General features: G+C 42.4%; 1 non-coding gene across 1 annotated transcript; it reads right to left on the bottom strand.

Annotated features, from left to right (window-relative positions):
* Positions 1–694: 694 nt before the first annotated feature.
* On the bottom strand, positions 695–893 carry LOC145348712 (U2 spliceosomal RNA). The gene has a single exon (XR_013887964.1). It is a non-coding gene; the product is annotated as a U2 spliceosomal RNA (small nuclear RNA).
* Positions 894–12,236: the final 11,343 nt, after the last annotated feature.

Raw genomic sequence — 12,236 nt, 5'->3', positions numbered from 1 at the left:
TGTGCATAGAGTCATAGAGGTTTACAGCATGGAAACAGGCCCTTCAGCCCAACTTGTCCATGCTGCCCTTTGTTTTTAAAACACCAAAGCTAATTCCAATTGCCTGCATTTGGCCCATAACCCTCTGTACCCATCGTACCCATGTAACTACCTAAATGCTTTTTAAAAGATAAAATTGTACCCGCCTCTACTACTACCTCTGGCAGCTTGTTCCAGATACTCACCATCCTTTGTGAAAAAAATTGCCCCGCTGGACACTTCCACTCTCACCTTAAACCCCTGCCCTCTAGTTTTAGACTTCCCTACCTTTGGGAAAAGATATTGACTGTCTAGCTGATCTGTGCATGGTACACTAGTGCATTGACGTTCAATAAGACTGACAATTTTGTTTTGAATGTGTTTTAAACTAATCAACCTGTACAAATTTGATCCCATTAGGCTCCAAATCCTATGGCTTCTTAACCCCATTACCTACAATAATATATTAATGTCACTGATGGAATTTAGTGAACTGTTGCCTTATAACAGAGCGTGCTCACATTATACCTTGTGATATAGCATTCCAGCTACTGTTTTTTGTTTATTCTTTATTCCAATTCAATCTAATCAGATCAAATCCAATTCAGAGTCCCAACAAGTTGAGACATCCCTGATCCAAGCTGACAAGACAGGGCTCTCACCTCCTGTCTTGGGCTTGATTTACGTGATCCAAGCTGATTGGAGTAGGTATAGCTCCTCCTCCAAGGCTTGATCTTATTTGCATCTTAGCCAAAAGGCCGAGATGCCGCTTTAAAAAATTGCTTCAAATGAAGCTAAAATGTATCCTAATGACTTCAACCAAGTGCAGCATGTCGATACTACACTTGATCTTAGCCAAAAGGCCGAGAAGCATTCCAGCTACTGTTATGAGAGATGGCCAGTAGGTGTAGGTGTCAGCTTCTTGTTATGAATGAAATGGGCATTTACAGCCCTTGAACTCATTTAAACTGAGCATGTTGCCATACTCTTAGAGGCATGTATGGGAAACCCCACAATTGCCTCTCAGTTTCTGCAATTCTGTGATTCTATTTCTGCAATTGGATCCTAGATGATTAATTCCCAGAAAAGTCAGAGGCTTTGAAAGAAAAATTGAGAATATGCAGACTGTTTGGATGGTGCTCGAATCTTTAAGTGGCAAGTTTTTTGATGTGGTTCCTTTTAACTTCACCTTAGACTTCATTCTCCCTCAGCAGAAATCTGGCCCTGTGTTATTTTCTGCTGAAATTGTGCTGCTTTGTAGCGCAATGTGTTGTCAATTTTCGTTATAGTCAGGCTTCTCTTCATTTGGGGTTTTGTGGTATTGACTCTCAGGACTTGAGATTATTTCTTTCAATTTATAGAACAAATTCACGTGGAGGAAATGTGAATTATAGGTACTCTAAATCAAATTTGAAATTACGATCAGACAATATGAACCCTTTCCTCTGTTCTTTACAGATTCAGTATTTAATTCATTCTCTGTAACGTGGCTGAGAAGTCATTTTTTTTTAGGATGCCCCTTAACCCCTCTGAGATTGTCAAACATTGTATGTTCCCTGTTCGGCTTCAGGCCTAGAACGGCATGGTGACCCAGTGGTTAGCACTGCTGCCTCACAGCTCCAGGTACCTGGGTTCAATTCCAAGCTTGGGTCACTGTCTGTGTGGAGTCTGCATTTTTTCCAGATGCATCAGTTTCCTCCCACAGTCTGAAAGATGTACTGGTTTGGTGCATTGGCCATGCTAAATTCTCCCTTAGTGTACTTGAACAGGCACCAAAGTGTGGTGACTAGAGGATTTTCACAGTAACTTCGTTACACTGCTAGTATAAGCCTACTTGTGAGGCTAATAAATAAACTAAACTAAGAGATCTCGGGCAACATTTACACTGGATGGAGCAGTGTCTCACACAGGGGTGGCATGGTGGCGCAGTGGTTAGCACTGCTGCCTCAAAGCACCAAGGACCCAGGTTCGATTCCTGGTTTGGGTCACTGTCTGTGTAGAGCTTGCATGGGTTCTTTCTGGATGCTTCAGTTCCATCCCATAGTCGGAAAGATATACTGGTTAGGTACATTGGCCATGCTAAATTCTCCCTCAGTGTACCTGAGCAGGCACCAGAGTGCTAGGGAATTTTCACAGTAACTTCACTGCAATGTAAGTCTGCTTGTGACATTAATAAATAAACTTTTAAAAAATAGACTTTGGAACTCAAGAACAGGCCATTTGGCCTAAGAGATCTATGGCAGTATTTGAATTTCACACGAGCCTCCTTCCCCTTATCTCACCCTCTCAGCATATCATTCTATTGACAGGATTTTCCGTTTCCACCTGCTCCAGGACCAGAAATTCCCACCCGAGGTCAATGGACCTTTTGCTGGTCCATCAAATTATCCATCCTGCCCGTGCCGGTTCCTGCAGTGGGCAGGATGGGAAGAGTAAGGCATTTACCTTTCTCTCGCATGTGTTTATTCCCTTAAATGATATTCACATCCGCACCCCCCGTTGTGGTGGCAGGCACCACATTTCCATCATTCTGGGTGGAAAAAGTTGCTCCTGGGTTTCTTATTGGATTCCTTAGTAGCAATTAAATCTTTAAAATTGTTTTGACAAAGGGATTGCTTTTTCAAGAATTTTTTTTAAAGTTTATTTATTAGTAAATAAGTAGGCTTACATTAACATTGCAATGAAGTTACCGTGAGAATTCCCTAGTCGCCAGACTCTTGTGCCTGTTTGGATACAGAGAGAGAATTTAGCATGGCCAATCTTTCCGACTGTGGGAGAAAACCATAGCACCGGAAGGAAATCCACACAAACATGGTGAGAATGTGCAGACAGTCACCCGAGGCCAGAATCAAACCCTGGTCCCTGGCACTGAGGCAGCAATGCTAATCCCTATGCTACTGTGTATTTTTTCCTGGCAGTTGTAAATCCAGGTGAATATGTTCAACATGGATGCCAAGGTAGCTAATTTGATTTTAACAAACAAGAGTGCACAGTGGAGGGCAGCAAAAAGCCGTGGAGAGAGAAAGTCTGCCCATGGATTGTTGGATACAATACAGAGAAGTTAAGTGAGATGACTCATTGAGTAAGAAAGTTCCTTGCAAGTTCTTCATTTTGTAGTATTACGTAGAAACTAATTGCCTGGATTGAACTAAGTGGCTCCAGCCGTATCCACAACTCTATCTTTCGCTGATCCATGAAATAAAGCAGTGTGTGAACTAAATCAAACTCTTCACCTCATCGAACGTTCACTCACTCTGCTGTCGGAAGGTATTTGTTTAAATAAAAGACATGGGGTGTGATTCTCCCAGCCCACTGTGCTGCTCGAATATCGCAAAGACTGAGCAATGTCAGTGAGAGTTGTGACCAGTGTCCATCCAATCGCAAGGCTGATTACAATATGGAAACCTTTATTTCCATATTATTGGCGAGCCCGGGATGATATCCTCCAGGTTCAGTAATGTCTCCCAACCTGCCAGGAGAGATTCCCATGGCTGGGGATTTCGGCTGGTCCCCATCAATGGGGAGAAGGCATGATCACTCTGCTGGTGGGACCAGAAGCCATTGAGGCCCCCCTTCCCACCTCCGGGAAGTTGGGGTGGGGGAGCTGCTCCTTGGGCAGTACCAGTTTGGCACTGCCAGCCTGACAGTCTAGCAGTGAGAGCCTGGCACTGCCCATCAGGCACCTTGACACTGCCGACCAGGCACCGGCCACTTCACATGTGCCGATCTCCCTGCTGACTGATCAGCACATGAGCACTGGCCACCTCAGCATGCTGATTCTGGCCTCTCCAGTGGGTTCAGGCTCCCACACACCCCCCCAACCCTCCACCCAGCGATGTGAATCACATTAAGGACTGTGTGATGCACCGAGTCCCAGAGATTCACACAAGTAAGCTCGCCCTAAATACAGGTGGAAAAACTCCCTGTATTCCTGTCCGTTGGGCATTTAGTTTTTCGGGGGGGGGCAGGGGGAGTGAAATGCCCCCATGACCATCCAGCTCAGATCACAATAGTGTTTCATTGTTACACTCACAGGTGGAAAGAGGGCAGCAAATGTAACCTCTCGTCATAGCAAGACACAGGGGCTGTTAGTGGAAACAAATACCCCGAAATGACCCAAAGTGAGCTGATCTGAACTCACAGTAATCATTGACCCATGCAAGTGTTCGCACTCACCATCACTGCTGCACTCGAATTGGCAGGCAGACGTCTTGGCTCTGCCATTTGATTTTCGTCCTCTGTATTTCCCTACCTTTGCCTCATTAACCTGTAATGAATAGGCCTCATGTTACTTAAAAGGTGAGATCATTGGCTTCCCCAAACTGTCGATTTTACACCTTAAAGAGCTAAGAAAAAACATTCTTTTCTCAGTCTTCCCTTCCAAACACCTCCCTGAACAGTATGCCATTTAATTGCTAACTAAAAGTCAGGGAAAAATGAACAACAAACCAACGTAAAACCTGAGGTACAGATGTCTGCATGGAGGTTTGGAATGGGAACAGCCAGGCGTAAGGGAGAAATGCTAGCTCTGCAGTAACCCATTGTGTAACATCATCATCATTAGTCTCTGAATGGTACCTTGCATTAAGTTGATCTTTCTCTATGCCCTAGCTATGACTGTAACACCACATTCTGAAAGCTCTCATTTCCTTCTCCATGAACGGTTTGCTTTGTCTGTATATCGCACAAGAAGCAATACTTTTCACTGTGTGCTAATAAGCGACAGTAATGAATCAAACCAAATCAAAATCAAATAAAATCAACTTGAAGATCAGCCATGATTAAAATGAATGACAGAGAAGGCTCAAAGGGTTGAACTGCCTACTCCTGCTTCTACTTTCGATGTTTCTATGTTTGTTATATCCCCAATTCCACTGCTAAGTAGCACCACCTTCTAGAGGTTGATAGGAGGCACATATTTGCAAGTGAGATCTTGTGACAATATCCATTTATATAATGCTTTTAAACACTAAAATTCTCTAAGATGCTTCAAACAAAATTTGAGAGCAAACAAAAGAAAGAGACATTAAGGCAGATGAAATCAAAAGGCAAAATCATTAAGGCAAAAAAAATCAAAGAGATTGGCTTTAAGCAGCATCTTAAAGGTGAGAGAGAGGCAGAGAGTCAGTGAGATTTGAGAGAGTATTTTAGAGATTAGGCCCTAGATACTTTTTTTAAAGTTTCAACGTTAAAAGTTTATTTATTAGTGTCACAAGTAGGCTTACATTAATACTGCAATGAAGTTATTGTGAAAATTCCCTAGTTGCCACACTCTGGCACCTGTTCAGGTACACTGAGGGAGAATTTGCAATGGCCAATGCACCTAACAGGTACATCTTTTGGATTGGACATCAATAACTGATGGGAAGGAAAGCAGGGATGCTAAGAGGACAGAAGTGGAGGAATTCAGAATTCTCAGGGAACTGTGGAGCCTGAGGGGGTTACTGAGATAGCATTCAGAAAGAATGCCATCTGAGGTGCTGAATCGTATTAACCTGAGTGTTTGCCAGTTTAATGAGTTGCACAACACATTCATACAATGTATAGGTGTGCCTGACGTTTCCAGTAGTAATCTCCAGGGGATATATAGAAACTCCAGACATGAATCGAAAACATGTTACAATCTGTAAAGTATTACCTAATCAGGGCTGTGTTGTAGCTTTGAAGCTCTGAGGACGGCCCATAAACTGCTCCCATTGTTAAAAAAATGTCAATGGAGTTCCTTTTTATTGGTTTTCAGAGACTGCAAACCTTCCCTCTGAGCAAGATGTGCCAAATTAGTCCAGCTTCTATTTCATGTTTGTCCTCATTCTAGACCAGCTCTCTAGTTTAGCATTACTAATGAAGCAGTTTAGGGAGGAAGGAGGAAATTCTTTGTTACTTCGTGCAGGGCAGGAAGACAGGTATAATAATTCTCAACATTTGCTAGCAACAAGCAGTTTATATTATAAAGATCAGGGGCAGAATTTTCCCAAAAAATGCATTTCTTGCCAACAGGGGGCGGGGGGGCGGTGGTGTTGGGTGGAAACCTAATCAGTGATTCATTTCCAGGACTCACAAATGACACTTAAATGATATTGTGGCTGATTTCCCCAGCAAAACAGCACTGGTAAGATAGAGAGAGGCAAGAAACTGGGCACGAATCAGATTTTTCACCTCTGGCCCCATGTTACCGGCTCACCACGCCAATCAACTGGTGTGGTGTGCCAGTAAGATCGCGTCCCATCTGTCTATTCCACTAGAAAGAGTTTTTAATACATTGCAAAGCATTCCTCAGCTGTATACTTTCTTGCTGGGTGTAACAGGCACTTGGCAGTCAAGTGACTCTTTCAATGCTTGGGGATGAATTGGGGATCATAGGGATAATTTGGATTTAGTGTGCATAGTGTTACAGTGGTTGTAGTGAGAGGCAGCCTGTTTAACATCTCTGCCATAGCAATTACTTCCATTGAGAGCTCTGAACTTGGGAAGAGTTTGGAATCTACGTGGTTGTGCGAAACACATGAAGCCTGTTCATATAATCAGCAGGTTCCAATCCAGGACGAATGCCTCCTCCTTTCATGCAAAACTTTTATTAGCACAATGAAGGGGACAGATCACCCTTATCCTAAATGGGTGAATAGTAAATGGCACTCAGCGTGGACAAAGGCAGGTTAATGAGAGAAACAGTAGTGGGCAAAAATTAAATGGCTCCAGGCTACAGAATGCAAGAGAGTAAGGGACTGTGGTTTATTAGTGGAGAGCTTACTTAACAGCTGTGAGGAATTCGAATGAGATCTTTGGATGTAGAACCAAAGAGTATAACACAAAGTCCAGGTGGTGATAGTGAGTCTGTTCAAGGCAACTAATGTGTCAAGACCTGGTGAACTATGTAAAGCTATTAAAAGGTGGAGATGCATTGATGTAATGGTATCATCACTGGGCTAGTGATCTTGTTTCGAATCCAATCACAGCAGATGGTGAAATGTTTTTTCAGTAAAAATCTGGATTTGAATTACAGTCTGTGCGGAGTTTGCACATTCTCCCCGTGTCTGCATAGGTTTCCTTCAGGTTCTCCGGTTTCCTCCCACAATCTGAAAGATGTGCTGGTTAGGTGCATTTACCATGCTAAATCCTCCCTCAGTGTACCCGAACAGGCATCAAAGTGTGGCGACTAGCGGATTTTCACAGTAACATCATTGCAGTTTTAATGCAAGTCTGCTTGTGACACTAATAAATAAATTTTAAGAATTTAAACTTTAATGGTGACCACGAAACCGATTGTTGTAAAAACACATCTGCTGTCCTTAGTTCGTGGTCTGGCCTAAATGTGATCTCAGACCCACAGCATTACAGTTGACTCTTAACTGTCCTCTGAAATGGCCTAGCAAACCATTCAGTACAGGGGCAATTAGGGATGGACAACAAATGATGGCTCAGCCCACAACACTCATGTCTTATGAGTAAAAAATTCTGGATATTGTACTGTAGCAAGGATATCAAAACTGTGAGTAGTGTAGAAAAGGACAATCAGACTGATACCTGATGGCTTAAAACATCAAGAGTTGTGACAGGAGATTAACAGACCTAGGAATGTTTACTCTGCCAGAAAGAAAGCTCAGGGCAGATATTCTTCAAGTAACTAGAACATAGAAAAACTACAGCACAATCCGGCCCTTCGGCCCATAAGTTGCGCCGATGGTATCCCTACCTACTAGGCTTACCTAAAACCCTCAATTCTATTAAGTTCCATGTACTCATCCAGGAGTCTCTTAAAAGACCTTTTCGTATTTGCCTCCATCACCACCGACGGCATCTGATTCCACTCACTCAGTACCCACTGAGTGAAAAACCTACCCCTGATATCTCCTCTGTACCTACTCCCCAGCACCTTAAACCTGTGTCCTCTCATAGCAATCATTCCAGCCCTGGGAAAAAGCCTCTGAGAATCCACCCGATCTATACCTCTCAACATCTTATACACTTCTATCTTGATCTTATTCTGCTTTGTTAAGAACCCAAAATATATTATGAAGCTAGATTAGACCTAAATCGTTTGTTTGAGTTTGCCATTGGTGTGAGGATAAGGTGCTTCACTCCGGGCGTGATTCTGTTGACGCACTAGGAGACTTTCATCAAAATAAAACTTTAACAATACAATTTAAATATAATGAATGAATTAGCTTCATTTTTACCAACTGAAATACTTAAGTATAGCAAGATACAACTCTTAACTGCTAACCAATCTCTATTAGTTCCAATTTAAGAAATATTCCTCATAAAACTTCACTTCAAAATCAGTTAGCAAATAACATAGGCTTGTGTGCATTTTTTAAAAGTTAATTAACAGTCCTAGAGCCTTTGAACATCTTTGGAATAAGATAGAGACAGATACCTGTCTTCTACACTCAAACATCAGTCTCCAGAGAAAGAGCGTGAATGAGAGAGACCAACCTCTGGATTCTTTCAGGATCAAGCAGAAACAAATTGTTTTTCCCTGAAAGCTTAACTCCATCCATTCACATGACTCTATCTCTTGTCAATGAACCTAATTAAACCCTACCCTGAAACTCCAGGGGAAAAACCAGAAATAAACAAAAGATGCATCAGATCAGATTAAAACAAACACCTCATTATCTAGGGTCAATTCATTTTTAGCATGGAGTTGTCTGGTTTGCTGACAGTTTGGCACCAGGTAAACCGAGCTGAAGTTTAAACAGACCCCTCACGAAAAACATGATGTAAGTACATTTCTTAAAGGCACAATATCATCACAGTTTACAGAACAAATCTTTGACAGAAACTTTAGCGGGGTTGGTTGGGGGGGGAGAAATTGGGGGGGTGGTGGTGCATGGTAAGGTGGAAAAGAGAAGGGAAGGGAGGTCAGAGTTGTCCCCATTCCCTAATGTAGAAAGCAGAAAATCATCCAGGCTTCCCACTCCAGTTAGAACTGCAAATAGAACAGGATCAGTTATTGCTGTTAATATTGACTGAACAGATCTTCCACAAGATTAGGATCAAAGTAACATCGGAAAAGTTTCTAATTTCAAGTCAGAGCTGCAATGTTCATGCAAGTTACAACAGAGCTGGTAGAGTGAAACCTCAAATTTCTATATTAATTTAACCATAAATATCACTGAATAAGTCATAAATATACTATAACAGCAAGAGCAGGTCAGAGATTGGGAATTCTGCAATGAGTAACTCCTGTCCTCACTCCCCAAACCCTGTTCACCATCAAGGCACAAGGCACAAGTCAGGAGTGTGATGGAGTACTCTCCAATTGCTTGGATGAATGTGGCTCCAACAACACTCAAGAAGCTTGACACCATTCAAGATAAAACAACCCTCTTAATTGGCTCCTTCCACCACTAATGAATAATGGCAGACAAGGCACATTGCAGAAGCTTACCAAAGCCACGACCACTTCCATCTAGAAGGATAACTGGGAACATCACCACCTGCACGTTCCCCTCCAAGCCACTCAACAACCTGACTTGGAAATATATCACTGTTCCTTCACTGTCCCTGGGTCAAATTCTGGAACTCCCTCCCTCACAGCACTATGGGTGTATCTACACCACATGGACTGCAACAGTCCAGAAGGCAACTCACCACCACCTACTCAATGAAAATAAAGAATGGGCATTAAATGCTGGCCTCACCAGCGAAGCCCACATCCCATAAGCATGAATTTATTTTTTTTTTAAAAATGTAAAGCTTCACACAGGATATCTCCTGATTGGGGAACTCTCAGGAACAAAGAAATAAATACATTCCCACAGCCAAATAATAAATGGCACTGTCACTGATAAGCAACAGGATTTGTATAAGTTGCATGACTGCAGTGAACAGCCAGTGGTGTGTGAACATGGCTTAGCGATACTTCCAGTTATAATTCTGGACAGACTGCACTAGTCAGTAACTGCTAACATCCTGCAATAACATTTAAAACTCCGAATGGAATGAAGCCCAGTTCCACTTATAATATTTATACAGGCACTTGGAGAGAGATGTCTCTGCCCGTCAGATGCCATTTGTATGATGGTCTTCCCTGCTTTGGAACTTCAAGGTGGTGATCATCTTGCGTGACTGGGATACCTCAGCTAAGACAGTTTCCAAACAACAAGATCAAAGTCCCAAGAAAAGAGATGGCACAAAGTTGAATTACAATCTGGTTCAGGCCACGTTGGCTAACAACTTTCCTTTCTGCTCAGTGAGACATTTGGAACTGTAACCCTGCCTTCTCACGGAAACATAGCAAAGTGGAATGAGAGAAATATGAACCGTAGCTCAGTGGGCAAGAAACATAAACAGGAAATAGGAGGAAGAGGAAGCCATTTAACCCTTTGAGTCTACTTGCCATTCATTCTGATCATGGCTAATTATCCACCTCAGTAGCCTGATGCTGCTTTCCCCATATCTGATGATCCCCTTCACCCAAGAGCTATATTTAACTACTTCTTGAAAACATGCAATGTTTTGGCCTCAAATGCTTTCTGTTGTAATGAGTTCCATAGACTGACCACTTTTTGGGAGAATAAATTTCTCCTCATCTCTGCCCTAAATGGCCCACTCTGTATCCTCAGACTGTGAGCCCTGGTTCTGGACACCCCCCCACGCCCCCCCACCATCGGGAACAACCTTCTTGCACCTATCCTGTCTAGTCCTGTTTGAATTTTATAGGTTTCTTTGAGATCCCTCCTCATTCTTTTAAACTCCCGCAAATATAATCCTCACTGACTTAATCTCTCCTTGTATGTCAGTCCCACCACCCCAGGAATCAGTCTGGTAAACCTTCTCTCCACTCCCTCTACAGCAAGAGCATCATTCCTCAAAAAAAGAGACCAAAACAGCACACAAGACTCTTATTTTTGGTAAGAAAGTTGTAGTTTAAATCTCTACTCAGAGACCTAAATATGAAACCCAGGCTGGCACTCCAGTACTGTACGGAGGGCACGCTGTACTGTTAGAAGTGCCATCTTTCAGGTAGGACTAAGTCCTGGCTTCCCACAGGTGGATCCCCCAGTACTATTTGAAAGCAGAACAGAGGAGCTCTGCCTATTGTCCGAGTAAACCCTTATCCCTTAATCAACACTTAAAATAAGTGATCGAGTTATTAAATGAATTGCTGTTTTTGGGAGGTTGCTGAGTGGAATTTGGCTGCATACATTCCCACATTAAAACTGTGACTACTTTAAAAGTAGGTTCAAAGGCATGTAATTGGCTTTGAACCACTCTTGGACACCCTGAAGTGCATTTAAAAAGTGCAACTGCATTCTTTTTCTTTTAAAAGAGACAACCTGACAGTAATATTAACTTTTCTTAACAGAATGACTTGCTAATGGTGTTTGAGCTGTCTCATCCAAAGGACAGGAAGGAAGATCTATATTTCTTTCATTTTTGGGATGTGGGCATTGTGCACCTATTTATTGCCCATTCCTGAAGGCAGTTAAGAGTCAACCACATTGCTGTGGCTCTGGAGTCAGATGTACACCAGGCCAGATAAAGACGGCAGATTTCCTTCCCTAAAAGGATATTAGTGAACAAGATGGATTTTTACTACAATTGACAATGGTTTCAGGGTCATCATTAGACATTTAATTCCAGATTTTTATTGAATTCAAGTTTCACTATCTGCCATGGAAGGATTTGAACCCAGTTCCCCAGATCATTAATTTGGTCTTCTGGATTAGTTGCCCAGTGACAATATTACTACACCACTGCCTCCCCTATATCTATGTCAACCTGGTTACTTTATCATTTTTATTTTAAATGGACAAAGGCCTGACTAGCCATGATTCATACCTGAGGAATTTCATACCTGAGAAATCAACATCAATCTTGTTATATTTAAAGAGGCACTAATGCACTACCACAGAAAGTAGCTGAACCCAAAACAGTGTGTGATTGCAAGAAGAAATTAGATGTAGCCCTTGGAGCTAAAGGGATCAAGGGATTTGGGAGAAGACAGGACCAGGTACCAGCCATGATCAAAATGAACATTGGAACGGGCTCGAAGGCCCAGTGGTCTACTCCTGCTTCTAGTTTCTATGTAATGCCTCCTGTGATTGCAGAAAATCAAATTCCAAAGGGATGTACCAACATCACTTACATTTCTAAAACAGAGCTCTGGCGAAAAGAAATAATTTGTCTGCATGGCCAAACCTTCCAAGATTTCAAACATGGAAGAATATATCCTGCGTCCAAAACTCAGGAGAAGTGGTGGGAGGTATGTC

This window comes from Carcharhinus amblyrhynchos, chromosome 9 (assembly GCF_965287045.1).
Source record: "Carcharhinus amblyrhynchos chromosome 9, sCarAmb.v2.hapA, whole genome shotgun sequence".
Classification (NCBI taxonomy): Eukaryota; Metazoa; Chordata; class Chondrichthyes; order Carcharhiniformes; family Carcharhinidae; genus Carcharhinus; species Carcharhinus amblyrhynchos.
This window is presented reverse-complemented; position numbering and strand designations above follow the sequence as displayed.